This window comes from Halichoeres trimaculatus, unplaced genomic scaffold (assembly GCF_033239565.1).
Source record: "Halichoeres trimaculatus isolate MK-OKI-2021-1 unplaced genomic scaffold, fHalTri1.1 fHalTri1_scaffold_19, whole genome shotgun sequence".
NCBI lineage: Eukaryota > Metazoa > Chordata > Actinopteri > Labriformes > Labridae > Halichoeres > Halichoeres trimaculatus.
The window spans coordinates 8049382-8075043 of record NW_027437197.1 but is presented as its reverse complement, the minus strand read 5'-3'; the positions used below and the strand labels follow the sequence as shown (position 1 = coordinate 8075043).

Genomic DNA, 25662 nt, shown 5'->3' with positions numbered 1-25662 from the left:
ATTGTTTTGAGAGAGATTTTAAATATTATTCTGAAAGAACAATGTGGAACACTGACTGTAGAAAATTGCACCAAAGTATTTTTGGACAGGGTTTTTCTTTGTCTTTTGAGGTCTGTTTCTCAGAGAAAAATCAGGTCAACAGCCTGTTTGTTTGAAGGGTAAATCCTTCAGCTTTTGGCTGTTTGTATTTTTATGTGTGTGACATTCAGTTTGAAAACTGGTCTAGTAGATCGCTTAAGGTCATGTCGTCTCATCCGATCTGATTTTATACATTATTTTGTGCTCAGATTGGAAAAAGAAGCAGCTTTCAACATTATAGTGAGGATTTCTTCGTTTTGAAGACTCTTTTTGTTAAATCAAAAACATCCTTTACATCACATTCTTCACAGAAATCAAACACCATTGTACAAAACTTTCATTTTCATTCTGAGGATCTAAGGAGCTGTCTACCTCTATCTGATGTTGACTTTTTTTTTTCTTTCTTTTTTTCATTTAAAGCCATTTTAAAGACAGGAACAGTAAGGATGTCGGCGGATGTATAATATAATTTGATATAATATAATATAAAATAAAATAAAATAAAATAATATAATATGATTTAATATAATATAATATAATACAATACAATACAATACAATACAATACAATACAATACAATACAATACAATACAATACAATACTATACTATACTATACTATACTATACTATACTATACTATACTATAATATAATATAATATAATATAATATAATATAATATAATAATATAATATAATAGAAAAGCATAAACTTTATTGTTGTCCCCATGGGGAAATTTGTTGTGGACTCAGTACTGGCACCATACTGCCTTCATAAAAATAATAGATAAATGAATAAAGAACCTGTTAACATCCACACAATGGCCCATACAAACATCTTTTTTTTTTGTAGAGTTAGTTTAATGTGCCTCCTGGGACTCATCCCACCACCCTACTCCATTAAAACACACATTTTAGGACAACATGCCCCAACACTGCTGGGAGGCTTGCCATAGATATGAACAATTTTCACCTGAAATTGAAAAAAGAACTCTTTGAAAAAGTCACTTTGACAACTAGGCTATGGCTACTGCAACTAGGAAAAGGCTAGTAGCCAAAACTGAACAGCAGAAATAGTTTAAACATCTAAAATATTACCAAATTGTAAGAATTCCTGGTCTTATCCCCCCATATTTTGTACTCTCTTGTCCTCCACATTTCTCTGTCCCCTTTTTGGGTCCCCAAGCTTTTACTGAAATGCAAGTGCTTTTAATTTCATCCTTGAAACACACTGTGTGAACTGAATACTTCTTACGCCTTAATATTGCTGGTGTTGTTGGTTTAGCAGTCACAGTCGGCTGCTCCTCCAGCTCTTCAGGCTCTGATGTTTCTGTGGCACTGACAGGCAGTGATCCCAACTTTCATTTAGAGGCAGGGAAACCTCAGCAAACACGATGCTGAGCACTTAGCTTGATTGATGATCTGTGCTTATTGATACAATGCCTCACATGTGGTTTGGCCATTGTAAGCACATGTGGTTAACCAATAAAGAACAGATATAGGTTACATGCTAAAAAGACATGCAGATTACAGGCTTTGGTTCCAGTTCTAATTCAGCTTACTATATTGTCATTGGCTGGTGAAATAACCCCAGAGCACAGTTATATTTTTGAGCTTGTCATTATTGTACCTCAGAGGTTTCTAAATGGGTTTATGTCATGCTTCATGGTCCCAGGAGCATGAACTAAGTGTGTTTTCTCATGGAAAACGACAAGCCTCAAACAAAGTGGGTTTCCTTTCTTATGTGATAGTTTAATAAAGAAAAGTGTACGGTTGTTTTAGCCATTATTTCTTTTGGTAATGAATATATCCCTTGGCAGGGGAAAGAACAGGTGCAGTTTTAACTTTTCAAACCTGGATAGCATGCAAAAGCAAAGCCAAAAACTACAATCTTGTGCATGCAAACTCCTCGTCAACAGTAGTTTGCCAGGTTTCTGCAGCATTGGGTTGATTGGTCTGAGAAAACCAATGCCAGGTAACTCAGTGCTAAAGTTAGCTGAATTTTTTGAATCTTATTTGACCAAATGTGCTCTGGAGATTGTGAAGCCAGTCATGATTTCCAATCAAGCCTCGGCTGTTTGGATTGAGCGGCTCCTCCTCAGTCTGCTGAGCTAACGTGAGCTGCATGGGTCACGGGTGTTTGCAGAGCTGGGACCTCTCTAGCAGCCAGATTAGAAGTGTGTTGTTTGGTTTGGTGTTTAGTGAGATTACTATGATTAGTTCTAGGGGTGGACAAAGTAGCACTTCTTGCTATTTATGCAAATTGTTGCATGGCAAGTTTTTAAACACCATTGTTTATAATGGTTTTAACTGACAGCTTCTCTAGGTCTTAAATCAAAAACAATGCACCAACTAGCCAAGCTCTGCTGACAGTTTTAGTACTCTGCGGTTAATTTCCTGATGAAATACCAACACAAAGCTTTTAACATAATTATTTTACAAGCCTGATAATTTATTTCACCTGATCAGGAAAACTGTGTTAGTTTGTTTTATCTGGACAGTTTGTTTTTCCATGTTTACTCCATCTTCTTCTGCCAGCAGTCCGGTCTGAGCCAGGTGCTCACTTCTCCTCGTTGTCAGGAGAAGGATGGGCGGCAACCAGATCAGCTGTGTGTATGTGTGTGTATGTGTGTGTGTGTGTGTGTGTGTGTGGTTGTGTGTGTGGTTGTGCGTGTATGCATGTGTTTGAACCTGATGCATTACTGACAGGACCGGGCCCTGGTGCAGCAGTGAGCCATTGTTTTCCTTGGCAGAGATTAGCGGCCCCCAGGGGCCCGTGCCACAAAGAGAGCTCTGTTACCCACTAGAGTGCTTTATTGTGCCCCAAATTACCCCCGTGGAGAGGGGAAAAACAGCATGGCAAATATCGAGCATGCATAATGTCAATGAGCAAAATGACAGCTGCTCAGTCCAGAAATTCTGTTCTGCTTCACAAAAGCTGCTCGTCCTCTCGGCCACGAGTGCCTGAGGAGGAGCGTGGATGGGAAAAACAACTTCAAGTTATTTACAAGTTGTTAACTCATAAATCTTGAAAATGCAGTTGAAAAGTGTTTGTTTTAGATCTTTATCAGTGCTTGTAAAACACACGGGACGTTTCTGCTTTGTTTCCATTCTGATTCTTGTGTGTGGAGCCCCTCTCTTCATCACACCAGAATAAAGAAACCATACTCTTTCTTGTGGCTTTCCTCCTGCTTAAAAGCTTGTTCTTTTTCATCTGAAACATGGGTAGAACTTTACATCCCCAAATTCCTCTAAGACGGCTCAAACCTCTCGTAAAGACGAATGGGGTCACGTCTACAAAGGGCAATAATCTTCTTTTCTCCGTGGCCTACAAACAAGCCTGTCAATTGGCTTCATTGTTAACATCCTAGGGGACTGGTTTTTTAAAGTGTCAAGATCAAAAGGCTTGACTGACAAAGCACACTTTTTTATTATTGCAGTGGCAGCCCATAAGCTTTTAATGTTGAAAATTACAGTCATTAAGTACAAGCTGAACAAGGCTTGGATCTTGACGGCGGCTTTGAGGAGTTAACCACAAATCAAAAAAACAAGCCCATGGCAGAGATAAAGAGGCTTGTATGTAAATATGAGCTCTTTGTACTTGAAGCAGAGCTCAGCTCGTCTGCAGAGTCTCTTATCGTTGCAAGCAGCGCTGCATTGATGTAGTTTGGAGGCATGTCTTCAACTCAGAGTAAGAGAAAGAAAAGGATAATTAACAAGTTAGTATGAGAGAGATTTTATAAACAGAATGAAGTTTTACCACTCAGCTAAATGGGACAGGATGAAACAAGTGAGGCTTGAAAGTGATCAGTTTAGAAAAGACATGGCTTGCATTCAGTTTCTTTTAACCTTGTTACAACCTGACTTAAATCACTTTGAAAGTTCTTCAAAATTAAAGTTTCTACAAAGAAAAAACTTCACTCATTAAGGTTTTTGTGGACTTCTTTTACGAAGTTGAAGTCATTTCTTTAAGTAACATAAGCAGATTGAAAAATGTAAACTTTTTGTTCAGTTTTTAAAAGAAAAGCTTTGGTACATAAACTTTACCATCTGCAGTCTTTGAGTCTGTATTGGATATGAATCATTCTGATAAGAGGCTTACATTTTTTGGGAATCTCACGCGATGGGATACTATAACTCATGGGATTGGGACAATACAGGATAAAGAGTTAACAGGAGCGGGAACCAATCAAGAAGATAAAATATAATATGTGACATGCGCCGCCATTTTGTAGTTTATTTCCAATAAGCCTACAGTCTAATGCAAGTGAAAAGAACTACACTTCCCAGAAGCCAACAGTAATCTAAAAAAGAATGGGGAGAAAATCAAATCAAACTGACAGTATTGCCTAAAAATGAAAACAAGGGGACAAAATAGGAGTGGGACGGTACATGTTTTTTTTCTGTGGGAGTGGGATGGGACAGTGAAAATCCACTCCCATTTAATTCTGACTTGTCCAAAACATAAATGATTTTAGGCAAAATAAATATTTAGGGTAAAGCTGAAAATAGTGTGATCCTTATCACCATTTTGAAAATCTATTTGTATTCTAAATGATCGAAAATAATGTCTTTGTCAAACCAAAGAAAAATGTCCATATTTGGACAGAACTATTCTATTCTGTTTTATCTTCCCTTCAGTGAGTTGGTCACACCATGATGCCTGAGTCTTGTTGTTGGTTATGTCAAAACCAAAGGATATTTTTGCCTCTATTTTGGTCTCCACCATCCACAAAAAAAAGAAAAGAAATCTTGACCATTTACTGCTTTTGCCAAATAGTTGTCTTAATTTTCTTCATGCTGGCTTTATATTTAGCGACTTGGCTTGTACACTAAGACAGACTAAGTACCTGTGTGAATTTTTGCTACACCAAACTCAAAGAGCCTGAATTTTGTTTCCTCTTTTGCAACTTTTTGATTCTAGCAGACACGTATACTCAGTGCAGTCTAAATATCACAAACACAGTTCAGTTCACTCTTCCCTTTTCCTCCGCGTCCTCACTTTTCCTTTTATGTAAACACTATTTGACGCAAAGTGTGAAAAAGGGAGAGGCAGCTCTTGCACAGCTAAATCACAGAGCAGTGTTGGTAGTTGCCCTTTGAGTGGCCACCGCGGTGAAAGGCTGGTGGGCAGGGGTGACTCGGCCCTCTCCTCATTGTTCCCAGAGCTTGGTATTCCTCTCATAGCATGCCCTGGCCTCTAGAGGATATGCTTTTAAAGATCCCATGCCCTCCCAGTGGCCCCACTCACCTCCCTTACTCTCATTTTTTTTTTTTTACAAGCACAGCCCTTGAACTTCAAGTCACCTCAGGATGGAAGATGGGTCCTCCACAGCGGGAAATCTAGTCTGAAAACAAACCAAATCCACCTCGGTTTTATCATTATGTGTGTTTTAATCAGACCTCCACTTTCTCCATATATCCCTCTCTTTCATCCCTCCTTTTTCAGACCTCTCCCTCTTTCTGTCCCTCTCTCCTTCCTTCTTGCTGAGTGTCCCGCTCAGCTGGCCAGCACCTTTTCAATCTTTGCCTGGGGAATTGTCCCCTGCATGTCAAGTGTAGCCATTAGAAGGAAAGGTTTGGATGAGAGGTGCTTTTCAGGTCCCCGTCCCCCTCACCTTTGAATGGAGACAATAGAGCTGTTCTGTATGTCCAGATGACCACACACACAAACACACACACAGACGCACACAAACAAACACGCACGCACGTACACACTCTGCCAGAAAAGCTTGTGGCATCCTGCAGCAGTAGGACCCATACTCTACGCTCACATTTCAGGGAACGGGGTATTACATAACAAAGCGAAGGTTGCTGTTTCTGACAGTTTTTGCATCTTTATAGTTTGAACCACAAATGTGGTCATTGCCCAGATCAAGTTTCTTTTGTTTACCTCTCTACATGAGTCCTCCTAGGGTGGAGATTAAGGAGATTTACACCTTGAGTTACACTTCCAGGTCTTTCTGCGCCCCACCATTCTGCTGATTGTAAGAGTCCAAAAGCTGGAACTACTGGAAAAATTGATGGATGAAGTGCTTTGGATTTGACTGTACATACACTATGAAGAGCAGTTTTTCTCCTGAGAAACTGATGTGTCTTTTGTCGAACTTAATACACTACAATCCCTAAAACTATAAGAGCATGTTGCATTAACTTTGATACTTTGATAAAGCTCCCTCTTTGAAGAAACACATTTTTCAGAGATGAAAGTAAGGAAGTAAAACCCTTATACTTGAATTTCCACTGGCATGCACATTTTTCCTAGATTAAACTACAAGAACCAGCCATTATGAAAAGTAACCCTGCAAAATTGGCTGTGAAATCTTTCAGTTTAGGCTAAGAACCTGCGATTATATGTTTTTCTATGCACCGTAGTGAAGCATTATACATCCCAGCCAATGAGACATGTCCGTGTGAAGGGACATCGGGACAACGGGATCCAGGCCCAGACATCGTACTTGGCATCTTAAGCCCTGAAAACTATGAGGAACTTAAAGCACACTCTTTAAGGACACAACACAAACTTGGCGTTCAGCACATTCTCCAGCAGCTCCTTTAAAGCCACGGGTGTCAGGACATGTTACTCTCTCTGCTAACCTTTCACAAGATGTGGCAGCATGCCTTTCTGAGGAGCGGACTCTGACAACCTTATCTAAAAGGTCCCTTAAGTGCCCGGCTTTAGAAAATGACTTACAGGAAGTTTTAAAAACACACATTAAAACAAGCTGGAGGGGGATCAGAGAATGGAAGGGGGTCATTGTAAGCCGTACTACGGTGCTCCCTGGCCCACCACCACGGGTTTGTATAAGCCCCTTACTGATAATGCGCCGTACAGTCTGGCCCCTATTCTTGCCTCCTTGACTGACAAAGTCACTCATAGCAGCGGATTAGCAGGCTTCACAGGGGCCCTCCACTTCTAAATGGCAGGGGTTGTCTGTAATGTGCCCATGATGGACGTGCTGCAACATGTAGCAGCTAATTCCAGCACTCCACCACTCTCCACCTCTGTGTCCCCTTTAAGCCTTCAACCATCCCTCCCTCTGTCCATTCCTCACCTCCTCCCCCCTTCCCTGGTTGTATGTCTGTTGTGTAGCTCAAATCAGGTGGGAGGCCTATGCACGGCCTGCAGCAACAAGAATGTAAAGATAATCTTCAGGTGGCTGGTACACACACCGGCTTACTCCTGGAGCTGATTGCTGACCTCTTCGTCTTATATGATGAATTCTAGGAAAACACTGCTCCTGAGGAAACGTAAAGCCACTCGTCAAAATCTCATCGGCTTTTTAGTGACTGTGGAGGCACAAACAAGTGGAGCTGCTCACATGCATTTCAGCTCAGTGTAAACACAGGTTCAATGTCCATTTATATGTCCATGTGTAAAGGAAGATACATACTTAGAGTTTTAATCATGTTATCACTTTAAATCTAACTCTGCATGATACCAGGGAAAGTATAAGGAACCCTGGGATGACTGCGAAACTGTTTGTATATATGCTTTCCTCCTTTTTGACAGTGGTGTATAAAGCCATACTTGAGTGAAAGTTAAGATATCTCACTTGAAATCTAACTCTGTAAAAGTAAAAATCACCCACTAAAGAATCACTCCAGTAAAAGACTTAAAGTAGTTCAGATTAAAAGTACTATTTTTCAGCAAACACTTGAGGCACTTCATCCTGTGGGATGGACCTTAAACTCTGACAAAAGTCAGAATGTTTCTTATGGCGACAGATTTCCATCTCCTTCTGAAGCTAAGCTAGCAGGTGTTGATGGTGTGGCGGTATCTCTACTATCCCCAGTGGACAAGGTTGCTCCCATCCTGCTGTAGACACTGAGGAATATTCTCAGGCTGTGTGCGGTGCTGCAGCCTCGCTGAGATGAGTCTCAGCTTGATGTGAGAGCGCCAGTTATTTGCTGAGAACACACAGTCCCAATAATCCATAAATTAATTATAAAAATTCTAGGATTGTCACTTTAAAGCTTTATTAGATGAGTTAGTGCTATTAACTCATTGGCTACCAGCCATTTTCAGAGCATCATGAATGATCTTTCAAGACCCAAATAATCTTGTTTTCTATGACTATATAAACACCAAAACTACCTTAGAAGTGAGACTCTCTTCTTTTATGTCTCTCTTCCTGTTTTTGATCCAAAAAACAGACAAAATATACTTTTTTTAGATTGCATTCATCTCGGGTGCTCCATCCTTTGATCCTCTCCACGATCTCCATCGTCTTTTCTCACGATCACACTGCTCTTTCTCTCTGAACTACCCTGACACATCCTCTGTTAGAGCGTGAGCTGCCTGAACTTTTCTGACTTGCAGCATTTCACTATGTCTCTGTCATCTCACATCTAACTCCTCATATCCATGCTAAGCTCTAAGCCACAGTAGTTTACGAGCAGGGTTTTGATTGACAAGCTCTGCCAGCTGAAAAACATAATTTACTTCTATAGATGCAGTCAGTCAGATGCAGTCATTGAAAAAAAAAGTGGATTTACAAATCTTCTCTTCTTCATGTATTCATTTGATGAGTCATCACAGAAATTTTGTGATGTCCTAGAATTCTAATCTTTGAGCAGATAAGAGATTGAATGAGATCAAAATGTGATTAATTAATTAGATTAGATTAGATTAATTAATTACAAATCAAGCAATTAATGAGATTATTTTTTAATGCCTGACAGCACTGTTGTATTCACATTTAATTATGTAGCAAGTAACGAAGGCGACAATGGAAATGTAGTGGAGTAAAAATGTCATTTTTTTTTCTTTTTAATGTAGTGAAGTAAAAGTGAAAGTTGCAATGAACATAGAAACTCAATTAAAGTACAGATCCTCCCAAAACTTAAGTACTGTAAACAGGTACTTTACTTCATTCCTTTACACCACTGTCCTTAGGTGAATGTGGAGTGCTTCAGTAATGTTGTGTCATGCTGATATATCTCTTCATAGGAATTTCCTAAATGGTTATGCATGAGGTTAGCACATTTAAATTAATGACTGATTTCTTTTTTTTTTTCTTTTTTTTTTTTTCTTTTTTTTGCTGCTTTTGCAAATATTTCAGATGTCTCTATTGTTCAAATTGATTAAAATTTTTGACTTCCTCCTTCAGGTGGAAGCTTCCAGACACTGAGGACGTTAACTATTGGGAAAAATGTGTTCCTCCACTGCAACACTCAACATCTTATCAATTCTTCATCATAAACCTAAGGTAAGACACATTTCAAGGTTTTAGGAGTTTGGGTGAATTCTTCATTCTGTCTGGAATGGAAAGGTTTGCTCATTCTTACCAAAGTTTCTAACAATCATGGAAAATTTCATCAATGGCTTTTTGTAGTGAGTGAAATCAGCCTACGGGCAGACAATAAACAGTGATTGCAAAGAAAAACCATTGTGGTAACTGTTACCAGTTTGCCCCACAGCTGTGATTAACCTCCAACTGTCTGGGTTAAGAGCATCCGTCTGGTGCCAAGTGTGGCGTACCTGTGTTTTGTGTCAGCTGTGTCTCACACCTCGTGAAAAAACGTTGTGAAACGACTGTGATATGACAGATTTAATCATTTTAAACCCCTCCCTGTCCCTTTAGCTACTTTTGCTGAGTGGTTTCCACATTGCAACCTCATCCGCTGTAAGTGTGTGTGGGTGTGTGTCTGCAGCCAGCCAGACTCATGTCTGAGGCCTTGCTTCAGCCAGCTGCTTCCAGAGATGAGGTGGAGCACCTGTGCGCTGCCTTACTCATTCACTCACAGATATATACACACACTGTGATTGTCTGGCTTTGGGATTACGACTCTGGCTGTCTTCTTTCAAGCATCTGAGTCATACTGTGTGCTCAGACACTCATCAATAATAATTAAATCACTTTTACATTGGGTCGGGGAATTAACCTGGAGAGATCCAGGAACGAAAAGTAAAACAAGACAGTGAAAGAAATCATTCAGCTCATGCAGTGAAAGAATTTATGGCTCCAGCTGTGTAAAATCACTCACACTGCTTTAACAGGGCAGGTTTGAATTTGTCATTGTTTCATAGTGAACAATCAGACCCCAAAGACTTGAATTTGGCTTGAGCATTGCTTAAGAACACTTGGGACTACATTTTGACCAGATGTCAACCAATAAGTTCATAATTGATCTAATTTGACACAGATTTGTGACTAAAACTTGCCTGGTTTACTGTAGATATGATATGACCGAATCTGGCCTCAGATGACTTAAGACCTGGCTGGATTTCTCTGACACTTGTTCTTCCATACTTCTGGTTTCCTCTGCAACTTGATTGGATGAACCAGAAACATCACTTAACCAATCACTCTTGCCTGCTGTCACCTTGTTGTTGAAGTTCAATCATAGTGACTTTAAACACAAATTCATCACATCAACTGTCTACCGTTCCATTTATGGTCTCACACTTACTGGAGGCTAGCTGGACCAGCAAGTCCACCCAGGTACCCCTCTATCAGGAATTTTTCCAGCTCCACCTAAAGGACTTTAACGCATTCTTATAGGCCTGATAGGATAGAAAATACCTCAGAACGGCTCTGCCCTGGGGTCCCCTCCCAGTAGGAACTCTAAAGGGAGGTGCCAAGGAAGCATCCTTATCAGATGCCCAAACTATCTCAGCTGGATCCTTTCCGTGTGAAGGAGTAACAGATTATTCCTCAGCTCCCCCGGATGTCTGAGCTCCACACCCAATACTACTGAGCTCAGACACCTTTTGGAGGAAACTCATTTCAGACTCTTTCTTTTGGTTTCAACCAGGGTTGCAAAATCCCGGGAATTTCCAAAGTGGAAACTTTCCATGGAAATATTTGGAAATTTACAGGGATTAACAGATTTTTTGGGGAATTAATATTAATTGCATTTACCTAGTCATACACATGTTGAACATTTGTTTGTTACAAGCAGACAAACCCACACATGTCCAATCCATTATTTTAAAATGACATTATAAAATGAAATGTCTGGGAATTATTGGGAATCTTTCCAAACTGAGTCTAATTGTCATGAGTATAGGTAAAATATATAGGTAATATAATATGCCTGATACAGTATTCATAAATGACATTAGTCAGTTTTTAGAACTCTAGAACAAAAACCATGAATTGTGAAAATTAACATAACTTTTAACAATGCAATTTTTTGAAAATTGTATTTTAGTTGACAGCAACAAAACCCTGAAAATGTCCAATATTCCCAAGCTGAAATTCCCATGGAAGTTTTCCAGAAGCTTTACTTAAGTTTATCAGAAATTTTCCACCCCTTTGCAACCCTAGTTACAGAATAAAGCTCATTATCATGGATGGAGAGTTGCTTTGCCATCAGGCTCAGCTCCCTCTTCACAGCTGGAATTTACACAAATGCAGCAATAATTAAACTGTCGATCTCACTCAGTCACATTTTACCTTCACTAGTTATTTTTCCTTCAGTTTCACTATATGCTTTCTTTCAGAATACCCAAAAGCAGTTATAACACAATAGATAAACAAACACAAGAGCTCAATCAGATTGTAAACTGCAAAATACTGAAATCTTATCAAGTGTTTTTGTCTTATTTTCAGTAAAGTTGTCTGATTATACTTGATATGAGCCACATTTAACTGATCAGTCCAGTTTAAAGACAAAAATGAGGTCTGAATTGCCCATAATAAGTAAATAAAATAATAATAATAATAATAATTGAAAAAATCTGCCAATGGAATAAGACAAATTGGCAGATTTTTTTAACTTGTTACAAGCAATTCAGACCTCATTTTTGTCTTCAAATAACTTGAAATAAGAAATTTTCTGGACTGATCAGGTGAATGTGGCTCACAATATGTCTATAAAGCATTTTCTACTGAAAATAAGACAAAAACACTTGATGCGTTTTCAGTTTTTGTCAGTGTAACAACTAATAGGACTGACCAGTTGCTCACCTAAAAGCCGTATTTAGCTGCTGTTGCTCTTGGATTTATAACCCTGGACAAAGACATCACATTTCAAATGCGCCCACTGAATGACTGGTGAGGTACAGGGGGTTAACTTTCTGCTCCTGCTTAATGTGTTGATGATACCCCTGATGTGGATTTTCTGTAAAATCCCCATGGCTTTACTACTGCTTGGTTAGACTTAAACACAACCCTTCCCTGTTGTTGCAAGGGATTCTCTATAAAGCCAATCCAGATAGAGCTACAGTTACCACTGATCCCACTGGTGTTGGGAAAGCATGCAAAGCATTTGAGTCTGTCCCGGCGAGCCCTATTACTCACGGTCAATAATCCTGCTGGTCCTGAAGGGACATTCAGATAAACACACCCAGGAAAAAGAAGGAAGGGAAGTAGAGGAGAGGATGGGACAGGATGGACAAAACATGACGGACGTATGGAGGGAGGACAGGAAAGGTCAAAAGAGGTGAGGGGAAGGTAGATAGATAAAAAACAGGAGGATGAAAATGGATGGAGTGGCTGGTTCGCTGGGTGTTTTGATTCTCTGATATCTGAGTAATCATTCAGGAGGAAGGTTTACTTTGGGCTGTTTGACACTGTGGTGGACAAATTAAGAGGAAGTGAGGATTAATGTGTTGTCTAACTGAGAGATTAGACACAGACATGCAATATTTGCCAAAAGAAACTGAGAACTTGATTTGTTAATGAAAACAAAAACACAAACATGTTCTGACTTCTGTGATTTGGACAGTGACACATCTCCAAATATAGCAATAGCAGTAAACCAATAATATCTCCTTTGTAGGACCCTGCAGTCCATTTAGGCATTATAGATATTTGGGTTGCACAATGGGCTGTCAAAATGTATGCAGTAATAACGCATTAATTCAAATGTCTCTTATCGATTGACAGCACTAGTAATCAATAATTGACTATATATGGGGAAAATTGCATTATCATTCTGCGTATATGATTTTATCTGATAAAAGACGTGTTTATCAGTATGCTACAAGATTGCAGTGCTTATTGAATGGCAAGTGCAGTTTTAATTCAGCTTCTTGGAAGTCCAAATGCACTCAGGGTTGCACGTGGAGATCTTTTTAGGAGAGGCGCCATCCTGTTGGTTTTGGCTGCCTGTTGCGGCAGCTCTCTCTTCTTTGTCCGTTTCTTGTTTTTTTTTTTTTTTTTTTTTTTTGGCTCTTTCTTCATCATTTTTGCATTTCGAGTACTTTGTATGGCTCATTTGTTGGTCATGGACACCAAACTGGTTTTGTCTTCAGTGATATTTTTACTATTTTTTTCTCCTGTGTTTGTCTGGAGATCCTACATGTAGCCATGGATGCGTTATTTACATGTGAAATCAGCTGTCAGCAGCCTGTAGCATGTCAATGCTTACTGGTGCAAGGCCGGATGTTTCCCCACAAGGTGAGGATGACGTGCTGGTACTAAGGTGTGAGCTAAGAAGTGACAACATCGGCCTGTCCTTCCATCCATTGTTACGTAAGATATCACCAATAAGATGGACAAGCTAGCCGTGCTAACCCAGCAACAGAGGGAATACAAGAAGGCAGAGTAGCATCATGCTATTCACAGACATGGCTAATGGAGCTAACACCAAACACCAACGCCACATTGGAAGAACTTCACCTACTGTGAGCAGACAGGATCCAGGAGACAGAGACTGAACAGACTGCTGAAGAAATTCAGTTCTGGACCCTGTGGAGGCTGGCTGAACTGAACAATGATGAAGAGTTTTTCCTTCTTCACCATATCTCAATTGTACTTTAAAACAATAAATTGAAAGATGGCCTCCAAGAAGCACACTAAAGACAGGAAGAGCATCAGACTTTGGTGAGTTTGAGGAATCAGTAGCTAGAACAAGTTAAAATTACAAAACTGAATTTTTTTTACCCACACAGCTCACCTCTACCTCTTTTAAACTTACATAAGGTGTCTGTGATAAGAGCTGAATAAGTATAGTCATATTAAAATAGCATGTTGACTCTATACATGTGATCCACTTTACCCCCTGTGCCACCTGACTCTAGTGGCCCAATCTAATCAGGTCACAACAGCCAGTCCGCGGCTCCAGGACCAGACCATCGCGTCCTTACCTCAGCTGATATACATGTGGTCAAGAGAAGGAAGTGGCTGAGATAACCGAGGCGTTTCTCAGTCAAACAGGCATGAGGTAAGGCAGCAGGAATCTCTCACAGGGCATTACCTCAGACTGCAGGCCTACCAGCCACTGTTGTGGTGACTGAGCAGAGAGAAAAAAAAAAACCTGATACAAAATACACACCCTGAAGGTGGTTCCTTTTTTAGGCACCGGGCTGGGTGTTCAGCGTCATTATTATGATTGTCTGCTGTTGTGGGAGAAAACACCATGATTCATAATTCCACATTATGAGGTTTGGCCAAGGTTTTTTTTTGTGTGTGTAATTAAAAACCCATGTCTGCACTTGTTCAAGTGTGTGTGTTTCAATTTGACAACTGACTTCACACATTGTTTTTCCAGAAGCTGAAGTAGCAGGTTTGTTTTTTAAGGGGGGATTCATTGCAGGTCAGGATCCGAGGAAAAAGGATGGAGTTTGTTTCTTTTCAAGCTCTTGCCTTGTCTTGTTTTATCCTCGTGAGCAATAATCTTTTCTACTTTGACACTAACCTGTGCTGCTTCCTGGCACAGCCACAAGGAATGTTCAGAATGCACCTGAAAAAGTCAACAATAAAGGTATTTAGGAGACATTAAACTGCACACAATGACTGCCTGGTACAACAGATGCCTTTGTTGTGTGTGTACTCTCAGCTCACCACAGAAGTACAGCACGGACTGGGATCCTATTCTGCCGTGTAATCTGAGATAAAAAGAGAAGTGTAGGGGAAAAAAGCCTTCAGAGGGTGGGTAACTTCAGATGCTATCTCCTCTTCTGCATCATCTGAGCCATCAGAGACAACCAAAGACTGTGTGTGGCACAGTCCTCACCCTGATCCTGAGCCAAGGCGCTGCAAAATTAATTTTGATCTCAGAGATATCCACAATCCTGAGCCATGTGCCCACGCCCAGGGAGGACCCCACACCCCAAACCGCCCCAGCTCCTGTTCTGCTTCTGCTGCTCCTGACTCAGTGCCATCTGCAGTCGCTCACTCACTCACAAGATGCGTAGATCTACAGGAATGTCAATATGTCAGACTCCGTCTCCCCGGCGCTATGCCTCTGAATCTGAGTGTTTTCATCCAATCTGATAATACACAAAGTAAACGTTTCTCCGTCACTGTTCATCACCCAGAGATACAAGGGATTTGTTGCTGTTCGTTTGTGTTTTTCCTCACCTCTTGGTTTTATCTCTGCTGGCAGCTGGCGCCGAGCATGTGTTTGGAAGAGAAGAGCATTGTTTTCCTTCACACTGTCAGGGAGGCTGTTTGAACCTGAAGGATTTCAGCATTACGTAGCCGCTGTACACACACACACACACACACACTCACAAACACATGAAACAGTTTTTGTTTCACATTCCAAGAGGAGGTCAGAAAAGCCCGAACATTTTTATTTATGGCACTGTGAGGAGGTTTTTATTTGATGTTGCAATCCTTACTGTTATACTGATACTTCATGACAGACACAGTGAAATAGGATTATTGGCAACAGGATTAGATTTGGGGTAAGTTAAAAAGAGTTGTTTAGAAAAGAAAAAAAAAGTGCTGTGACAAAAGTTGTAACATTTACAGGGAAATACTGGTATGGTCCATTCCAGTTATTTTCTGTTCCAAAAAAAAAGGGGAAAAATGGCTTGTAGGCCTAGCAACACATATGCATGATTTACTGATGTAAAATGTGTAAAATTTGAAATTAGTTTGAAAAAAAAAAAAAAGAAATACCAGAGTGGGCTGAAAAGTTTGTAGCCTGACTAGGAAAGAGCTCTGCCCATAGACTGTATAAAACAGGGGTGGCCAACCAGTCAGAGACCAAGAGCCACAAAAATGACCGTGGTACTACAGAGACCCACATCACACCCGTGGTCTTACAAACGCACTTCCTCTCACGCATAAACGAAATGACATAAAATGAAAATCAAAACATTTCCAATTTTCAAAACGAGATTTACTGCGTTTGTTATTGTGTTTAAATTTTGTACTAGAAAAGAGAAACTGAAACTTAGGTATCAACCTGTACACCCAAACATTGATCAATACTGAACCCAACATTGGCATCAGTGTATCAATATTTTAGATTGATCGGCACACCGCTTCTCATAGCTTTATATATGTTTTTATGAATGGATCGAAGAGCCACACACTGAAGGGCAAAGAGCCACAGGTTAGCCACCCCTGGTATAAAACATGGACGTAGTCTCCCTGACGTCACTCGTCTGTTTCTGAAACGGAAAATGAAGCACATCGGCTATAGCAGCCATATTGGTAGTGGCAAGGGCTTTGCTTACAGCTATGGGGCGCCTGTCAGTCACGTGACCTGAGCTGTGCCTCTGATTGGGCAACCTTGCGATCTTAATATCCTCTGAACAGCCAAGTTAAAAAAAAATTCACCCATCGTACATTGTGTGCCAATAGTTCAGCTAGGGATTCAGACAGGAGACGTTTTTAGAACCAGGCTGTAAATATGTTAATTTCTGCTTTGAAAACAGCTTTTTTTGGCTTGGTATGTTTGTGACTTCTGGTACTCCTGGAGCCAGCCTCAAGTGGACACTTGAGAAACAGCAGATTTTAGCACTTCATTGTCTCATATTCTTGGACTTGAGGTTGCCGCTTGGTTCTGCCATGGTGATGACACTTGGCATGCATTAAATGCAACATTTTCTGACACTTACAGCATGGTTTGTTTTCAGATTAACTGACGCTGATTTAGTGTTTAAGGACTTTGAAAAGTAGAACTAGTGACATTTAGTGAATATGGATAAAATTAAGCACAGTGGTGTTATCAAATATCTGCAGAAAAGGGGGTCAACCCCCAAGGACATTGACGCTGGCATGGTTGCTTCATCAGGGGATGATGCTTCATCTTTATCAACTCGGAAAAAATAGGCAGCTGAATTCAAGAGGGGTAGGGAGAGCCTTGAAGATGACCCAAGGTCTGAATGTAATGCCACAGCAATAACCCAAGAAAACATTGACTGTGCTGAAAAATAAACCATAACATAAGTGTCAGAAAATGTTTAATTTAATGCATGCCATGTTCCTTCCTAGTCAGGCTATGCACTTTTCAGACCACCCTTGCATTTACTGATATTTGTCCAACCTGATTTCTTTAAAATTTAATACATTTTACATCCTTTAATCATGCAAATGTGTTACAAGGCCTACAAACCTTTTTCCCCCCATTTTTTTGGAATAGAAAATAAACTTAATTTTTAAAATATCTGTACTAGTAAGGATGCAGTCTAAGACAATAATTTAGCCCCCCGAAAAAAAAATGAAGCCAACATTCTTCAGACGTGTGACGAGTACTGAGAGAAACAATAACCCTTTCCCTCTCCGTGTCTGAAAAGCCCAACTGTTTTTTCTAAAATGTATTCAAGCTGGATTAACGGAGGAACACAACATGTTTAACCCTGTGGGACGAATAATCCTATAGTGAGGCTGAAGAACAGAGTCTGCTGTGTAGCTGCACACGGGTTCATCCTGATTATCGAGTGCAGCTGTGTGTGAAACACCCGACTCTCATCTGACAAAGTGCACTGAAGCAGACCAAAGTGATCCAAGAAACGGCTCCAAACATGCTCGGTGTGAACACAACATGTGGCTCTTTAATCAGCGACCCCCTCAGTCCCTGTCACCCCTCCACTTCTCCACATTACTCATGCTGTTGTTTGTCCCCCCACCCCACCCCACCTCACCCCCCAGACCTGTTGACCAGCTAAATTTAGCTCTCTGCTGGTATTTTGGACTGATGAGGGAATTTTTTTGCCCACCTTTAAAAGGGAAAGGAATCCTGGTGACTAATGTGCCGTGCACTCTCAGGAGTTAAATGTAGATCCAGTATGTAAACAGTCTGGCTCTTGTTTCCGAGGAGCACTGTTTCTGTCCACATCCATGTGACGTGAGAGGTGTGCGCCATACCAAGGGAGTAATGTTGGCACTCAGGAGGAAAAAGGAAAAGATTTGAGACAAGAGGATGCCAAAGTCTTGAGTGTTTATGATGTGACAAAGCTTCCTGATGCAAGTTGAAAATATGCACCTTGAGAGCCTGGCTGCTTTGTGTCTGTGTGTGTGTCAGAGGGGAAATTCCAGCCAGGGGGATATAAGGTGTGGCTGAGGATCATCTCTGACCACTTTAAAGCAAGGCCATCATCGGCGTTCCTGAATGACTCTCGGCCCCAGCTGCATTTCTCTCTGAGGGCTCATTATTCTGGCAGGTGCCCTATTGTCCTGTCTTTGCGGGCCTTTTCATGAACGTAGTGAAAACACAACACCAAAATATGCAGCGAGAAGGCGGAGGGATGATGGCCTGAGTCAAAGTCAAAGTGAAGAAGACTCAGAAAACTGCGTGCATCAAAGGAAGAGAAGAACCTTTGTTCCTAGAGAATAGGAGCCGTTTGGATGTTTGGTGGTTGCAGCGCTGGGATGTGGTGATAGTGGCCACTATAAAGGGGGAAAAAAATCAGGCACACTGATGTGGGGAGGACGGGTTTTTATGAATGAAAACATGATGAGACAAACAGCTGTGGTTCATGTAGCAGAGGCGTCCCCCAGCTGGCCTGAACTTGACTTTTTCGTTCTCTTTCTGGGTCATTTCTGATGAGCTTCACCTCACTGGAGGTTTGTGGCTGCAGAAATGATGGTGTTGTTTTCAGGGCGCTAACATCCCCTGCTGTGTGAGAGACTGTGTATGCGTGTCTTTGTATGACCTCATGGGAAAGTCCTTTTGGTCTGGAATAAACACAACAAAGGAGCTGTTGACAGATGTTTCAATAATAGAAGAACAACTGATGCTCTTGTGTTTTAATCAGGCAGTGTCTGACTGTGTGTGAGTCTAACTGGTGTCTAGCCAACATCTTGAAGACAAACACACAATACAGGGTACGTGGCAAGTGTGGGAAAGAGTTTTGTTCAGTAATAGAGCAAATCAAAAAAAGACTAAAAATACAAGCAAACACAGACTAAGAGAAATGCAATGGAATAGAATAGAATAGAATAGAATAGAATAGAATAGAATAGAATAGAATAGAATAGAATAGAAAACACAGTGTTTCAGGGGTCACAGCAATAATCAAGAAAAAAAAAAGTAAGAGAGTGTATAGAAAGTGCAAAAAGGTCCAATAAGAAAATAGATGATGACAGCTTGTCCATCTTTCTCCAGTCAGCCTCCACCTCCACAGGGTCCAGGACTGAGCTTCTTCAGCAGTCTGTTCAGTGAAGTTCTTCCAATGTGGCGTTGGTGTTAGCTCCGTTAGCCATATATGTGAATAGCATGATGCTACTCTGCCTTCTGGTGTTCCGTCTGTTGCTGGTTTAGCACGGCTAGCTAATCGATCTCATTGGAGATAGATCTTACGTTCTCAATAACGATGGATGGAAGGACAGGCCCATGTCATCACTTCTTGGCTCACCTTGTGGGAAAACATCAGGCCTAGCACCAGTTGGCATTGATATGCTTAAGGCTGCAAACAGTTGATTTCACATGTAAAAAATGCAGCCATGGCTACATGTATGATCTCCAGACAAACACAGGAGCAAAAGTAGTGAAAATATCACTGAAGACAAAACAAGTTTGGGTCAATTTCAGGAATAAGTTTGGTGAGTCTGGTCCTTGATAAGTGGAGTCTGTGGATTTTTAAAAATTGAATAGCATTATGTCTGATACAAATAGAGGATGAGTGTATTTCAGCAACAGCTGATTTCCAGGCTTCTTTCACCATAATCAGTCTCCCACAAAAATCTCTTTTCTCTCAAACCTGGCCATGAGTGGAGACCATCCTTTGGCCGGCACTCAACACCAAACACAACACAAACGGGGGCTTTGTGGCCCCTAAGTGTGCTCTCAGTACTCCAGGAGTCAGGAGGTCAGGATGGTGGAAGGTGGGGTGAGGAGGTGAGAGCGTTTTGGAGGCTGACGAGGAGACATTGAGAGAAAGGCGGCCAAGTTTGGTGACAAGGCTTTGGTTGTTTTTTGCTAAAGCGGGGAGGAACAACCCTGACATGATATTATGTGGAGTCACATAAATAAACACAGCCACTCTGCAGCGTGGCATTTAACCTCATCGCCTCCTCGGCTGGAGTAGTTGGGAGAGTCGAAAATGTTATCACGACAGCATTTAAAAGAAGCATTTTGCTGTTTACTCTGGTGAAAAAGTTACCTTAAATGTCTCCTTTAGCCTTAAGTAACAATGTTTATGAGTTCCCTGTCTTTCAGAGGGACTTATACTCCCTCAAGTAGATTATTCCCATTCTGAGGAGTCAATCATAAAGCCCCTGTTACTCCATCATCTCCGGTCAACTGATTTTAAAAGTTATTTACTAAATCTGAATCTTTGGATTAGTGTATTTGTTTTTATTTCAAGTAGAACTTTGAAAAAGAAAAGAGAGAAAAATGCAGCATTACAGACTACCATCCATATGAATGATGGGCTTAATCAAGTTTTCTGCTCATTAGAGCTCACAAATATGCTTTCAAGCTGAAAAGCCCTTTTACTCCTCCAGTAATCTGCCGTGAGAGAGAGCGCACAGAGACTGCAGTCCACGTTGCTCCAGAGGTCAAAATGTCACTTTTGGTTGTCGGGAGAAGTAAACAGGGGAGGAATAAGCCTTCTGTCTTAGGAGGCCCACGCCATAAATCCTTAGAATAAGACTGCCTCTACATGGTCTCAGAGCTGAAACAACAGGTCAGGCTTTAATCGTCGGTAATAGAAATCCTGTTGAAGTCCTAAGAGCTCAGGGGATGGGGAAAAGTTTTTTTATGGGCTCTCATACCAGTTAAGCTGTTAAAGAAATGGCTTGGTATAATTACAGCATGTATGTGATGTGAAAGCTAAGCGTTGCGTTTAACCTAGATGCCATCTTAAACTTAGTCATTTCAGTTAGTCAAGAAAGCCATGGTAAGGCCCAAAGAGGTCTAGTTCCAAGAAACCATAAGCTGAAAAAGGACATCGTTGCTTCAGTTGGAAAAGCACATGCCTGCCAGTTAGAGGTGTGTTAAAAATATCCGTACTTGAGAAAGACCGATACAGATTTTTCTGGGCCGATACAATTATTTGGAGTCAAGGAGGCTGATAACCAATATTTGAAGCCGATATTAAAGTGCAAATACTGGTGTCAAAATTTTGAACAATATAAACTCCAACACTTAACTTCATTCAGAAACCTTTAAGCATGAGTTTATTAAACAGCTTCCAGGCTTAGCAGCATGTTTTATAAAGTTAAATTAAAACTTAAAAAATTAAATAGCTAAAGTTTTCTACAGTAAATAAAGTTTTACAAAATTTTAATGTAACTGCAATAACTGTAATAACTGCACTGCTGATTGGCTGTTTCCCAAGCCATAGCTCTGCTTGTAACCAATCAGGTGGTACCGTGGGTGGGACAGTGCTGGGGACTGAGTAGTGACTGCAGACAGCGGAGCGGCTGCATTAGAGCCTCAACAACGTAGTTTTAGATTTGTTTCTAATCGGCTGTCAGATTAAAAAAAAAAGTAGATGCTGATATGCCTCAAAATACCAAATATTGGCCAATCATCGGTCTATCCCTAATTGTTACAGAAATATATATTGTGATACTTTGACCTCTGATATCTTCAATTCAATCTTTTTGTAAATCCAAAAATTCATATTTTAGCTGAGTTGGAAGTAAAATACAACTTCCATAGTTCCACTGCAGTAGATGGCGCCGAAGAGCTACTACCCTGTATGTTGCCAATAAATTGTATAGTAAATATTATCTCAAAATGTATTAAAAAAAATAATTTCTCAATTTGATAATGTTTTTTTTTGTTGCACTGAGCAAGTTAGTATGCCATAGACATTGATATGTTCCTTGGTCCTTTTAATTTTGAGTAATATTTTGATTCTCATAAACATCATCTCTATTTTTTTCTTAGTTAACTGTGTAGAATATTGCTATATATCACAATATTGTTATACGTCGTGATACTATCGTATCCTGATGCGTATCGTGATGCATATCATGATGCGTATTGTGATGTGTATCGGGATCCCTATCAGGATGCGTATCGGGATGCATATCGGGATGCGTAAAGGGATGCGTATTGTAGTGAGAGGCTCTTGCCAACATAGCCCCTACTGCTGGTGTAGTAAGATAAATCTTTCTGTTAAATTTTTCCAAACAAGGTGTCATACTAAACCCAAAAAATTTATCACTACTTGCTTGATCTATTAGCCGCCAATTCTTTCTTTTTTTAATAAAAATATGGCAGTTTTACGCTGTTTGGTGACGCAACTTTCCAAATAAAACTAAAGTTATCTTCATGAAGTGGACTGAAGATTTAAACATGGTGAGGTTAGGTGTTGATCTTTGTTACTGAATTTGCACGGGGAGTGACGATCCTTTTGACCAATCAACAGACTAGCTCCATCTCCTGGAGTCAGATTGGTATGTCTGGCACCTAAACAAAAGGGTACCAAAAAGCAGGATGGTATTGGCCATTAATTAGGGGACCTGTCACAGTTTTCGTCAAAGAAAAGCCACAAAATCCTTGCCGTACCAAGACCAACTGAACTGAACTGCTTGGTGGAAACTGGGCTATAATGATCCGTACACTGCTGTTCGCTGTAGTGTTAATAAAGGTCTATCTTTCTGCCTGTCTCTCAACATGTCAAAATAGACAACTATCCTTGTTGATTTTTGCTTCTAGTGGCTTAAAACAACATGAAGGATAAAAATCTCTCACAGAATCCATCTGCAGTCAGAAAACGTCCCTGAGCGCTGCATACCCGTCAGCAACAGATCCCAAACCGCAAGTGAGGTGAAGCAGAGGAATGCCTAGCCCCAGGTGAGGAGCAACCATAAATTCATTTGTGAATGTGGAGCGGACTGATTTGGAGGAATGAACGCTGCTTCGTTGATAAACCAGTTGACCCTGTCAACTTGACAGCTGTCATGACCTCAACCCAGGCTTGTATTGGATGAGGGAGGGCAGAGGGACAATATTTGTTTAAGCTGATAACGAGGGGTTGTAGGGGTTGAGCGTGTGTGCGTACATATTTGTGTTTTGTTTATGGTGCATAATATGTGTGACTTTTGCACATGGGAGAGATTATGTTTACAAGTCTGCAGAGGAGCACCCTGAGCCGTAGATCTGCACCTACGCTCCGCTGGTTATTGATAGATGGAGTGCTGATGCGAGTGTGTGGCCTTCAGTAAACAGCAGCGAGCCTGATGGCCTAAAGCTCTTGCTCGGCGTCATTAACATTCCAGCTGTGGAGATTTTGGCATGCATTGGGAAGCATGACAAGACAGCTACACATCTCTCTCACTGCTCTCAGCACACTGTCATTTATCCAGAGAGGCAGAGGCTCCACCAAGGAGATTAAAAACAACCTGAGTGGCTTCAGATCATTCCTGACAGATCATTTCTCGTCTTGTCTGCCTGCCTGTCACTCAAACACACCGTTACAGTGATTTGTTCTCTGTGTTTTTCTTTCCTCAGTGAGACACGTTCCTCCTACTGCTGACTCAACCATCCAGCTACAGGTAAAGAGTTATCCACACTGATCCCTCCCTGACATGCTATTCACCCTGCAGGCAAACAAATCTCATTGCGCTGCTTGGCAGGTCCTAATAGATACATTTAGAGCAATTATCTGGCTGATATTTTACGAGGACATGTGATGTGTTTTGATGGAGCCTTGCAGGAACACTACATGAAACCTCTTCGTTGGTAGGTGTTGGCACAGGCAGACATTCAGCAGGGCAAGCCTTGTGTTGTTGCTCAAAGTGTTGACACACTGACTTTATGGCGGCTGGAGACCCACCTTGAGAAACAGAATGTTGCAGCGGGAAAAAGCCCTCTGATGTAACAGACTGCATGGCCCCACGTATGAGACAGCACAGAAAGACCTCTTAATTTGTGTCTTGTAAGAGGGACTGAGAAGTAGAGAATTGGTTTTTCACATGTTCAAATGTTAGCTTTAGAAACATAGTAGAATATTTTTAAAGGTTACAAAAACTAGAAAAGCACGCAGAGAGCGCAGACCTCTGCCAAGCATATTGTGATTGTCACGCAACACTTTAGTCCTACTTTAATGTTATACTGCCTTTCAGCAGACTGTCTGCTACAATTTGATGTAAGTTGCAGGTTTGTACAATAATTTGTTACCTGACAATGTTGAAAATCATTATGACCCAGTACATATTTCATATTCCAGATCTTATTATCCAGATCTTATTATCCAGAGTATTGGCAGGATCTGGATTATGCTTTTACATATGTCAGAAATTATGGTGACCTTGTCTTGTATTGTTTTGCAAAGCAATCCGACCATTTATGGTGGAGTTATATACACATATGATGAAAACGGCCCCATCTCACAATGATAGAGAATCCTTTAAAAAAGTCCTATATCAAGACGGTAATCCGGATCACCTCCAAAATCTAACTGTTTCTTCCTTATTCCATTTTGAACACTTCCTGAAAATTTCATGAAGGTCGGTTTGTTACTTTTTAAGTTATGTTCTCTACTGACAAACAAACAGACAGACAAACTGTCAAAATTCAACCCTTCTCTATCTAAAATTGTACAAACACTTCTACATCTGTCTAAAATTATACCTGGGTCTCTCAGATTGAATAGATTAACACTGATGCAATAAATGTCCAACATCATTCAGATTATTTTCTTTTATTTGTGCAATTTTTTGCATTTTGGCCCACATAGTAAAGCCATCCTAGCATCATTCAGTTCCTGCATCTGCAGATGCCATTCGATGAAAAGCCAAAACTTATAGTTAACTTTTGAAAGTGTGCAAATTATTGCAATTACACCACCCTAATTAAATTCAGCCTGAATAGATAAGTAAAAAAAAAAATCTGTTTTAACTTCAAACTCAAGGTATCTGACATAAAGCTGCAAAATTCTGTAATTATCACTAGGTACAACTGTGTTGCAGATATAAAATGTATTACTCTTGATATTAACATTGATAACTTAAAATAAACAAGGATTTGTATTTATTTATATGTTGTGAAATAAATTGTATCAATTGTTGAGCTACTGATATCAAAAGCTAGACTCACAGTTTTAGTCAAACAAACCTTGCAGACCCTATTTATGACATGTCAAGGGAAATTGTAGACATCTGTGATTATGTGTTAATAAAAGAAAATTGTCTAGCTGTAAGCTACCAATGCCTATGATGGACATTTGACTAAATTGCATTATACTTAATGTAAGTTTAGATTTTACGAGTTTGGGATTACAAGTCATCGGTATGTGGTTGTTGTGACACATGAGGTCAACATTGTTTGCCACGTCTGAGCTGCTGAATTCAGATAGCAACAAACAATTATGTACATGCACTTAAACACAGACTCTAACAGGAGCTGCAGCCAAAAATCATCACCCAGGTATGTGACGATCTGTATGCTGGCAGCCTCCCTGGATTCCTCTCAGGTTGTTAATCATGGTTGTAATTACTGTTTTATAGATTCAGCATCTGAGAGACACTCAGTCTTGACAGACAGCGAGAGGGAGAT

At 40.5% G+C, this 25662-nt stretch overlaps 1 long non-coding RNA gene across 1 annotated transcript in view; it reads left to right on the top strand.

Annotated features, from left to right (window-relative positions):
• LOC141808457 (uncharacterized) overlaps window positions 1-25662 on the top strand; it is a 113960-nt gene that overhangs the window by 71879 nt on the left and 16419 nt on the right. The window contains exons 4-5 of the long non-coding RNA XR_012599902.1: window positions 9189-9287; window positions 23617-23660. This is a non-coding gene — a long non-coding RNA (uncharacterized LOC141808457). The remainder of the gene's footprint in view (window positions 1-9188; window positions 9288-23616; window positions 23661-25662) is intronic.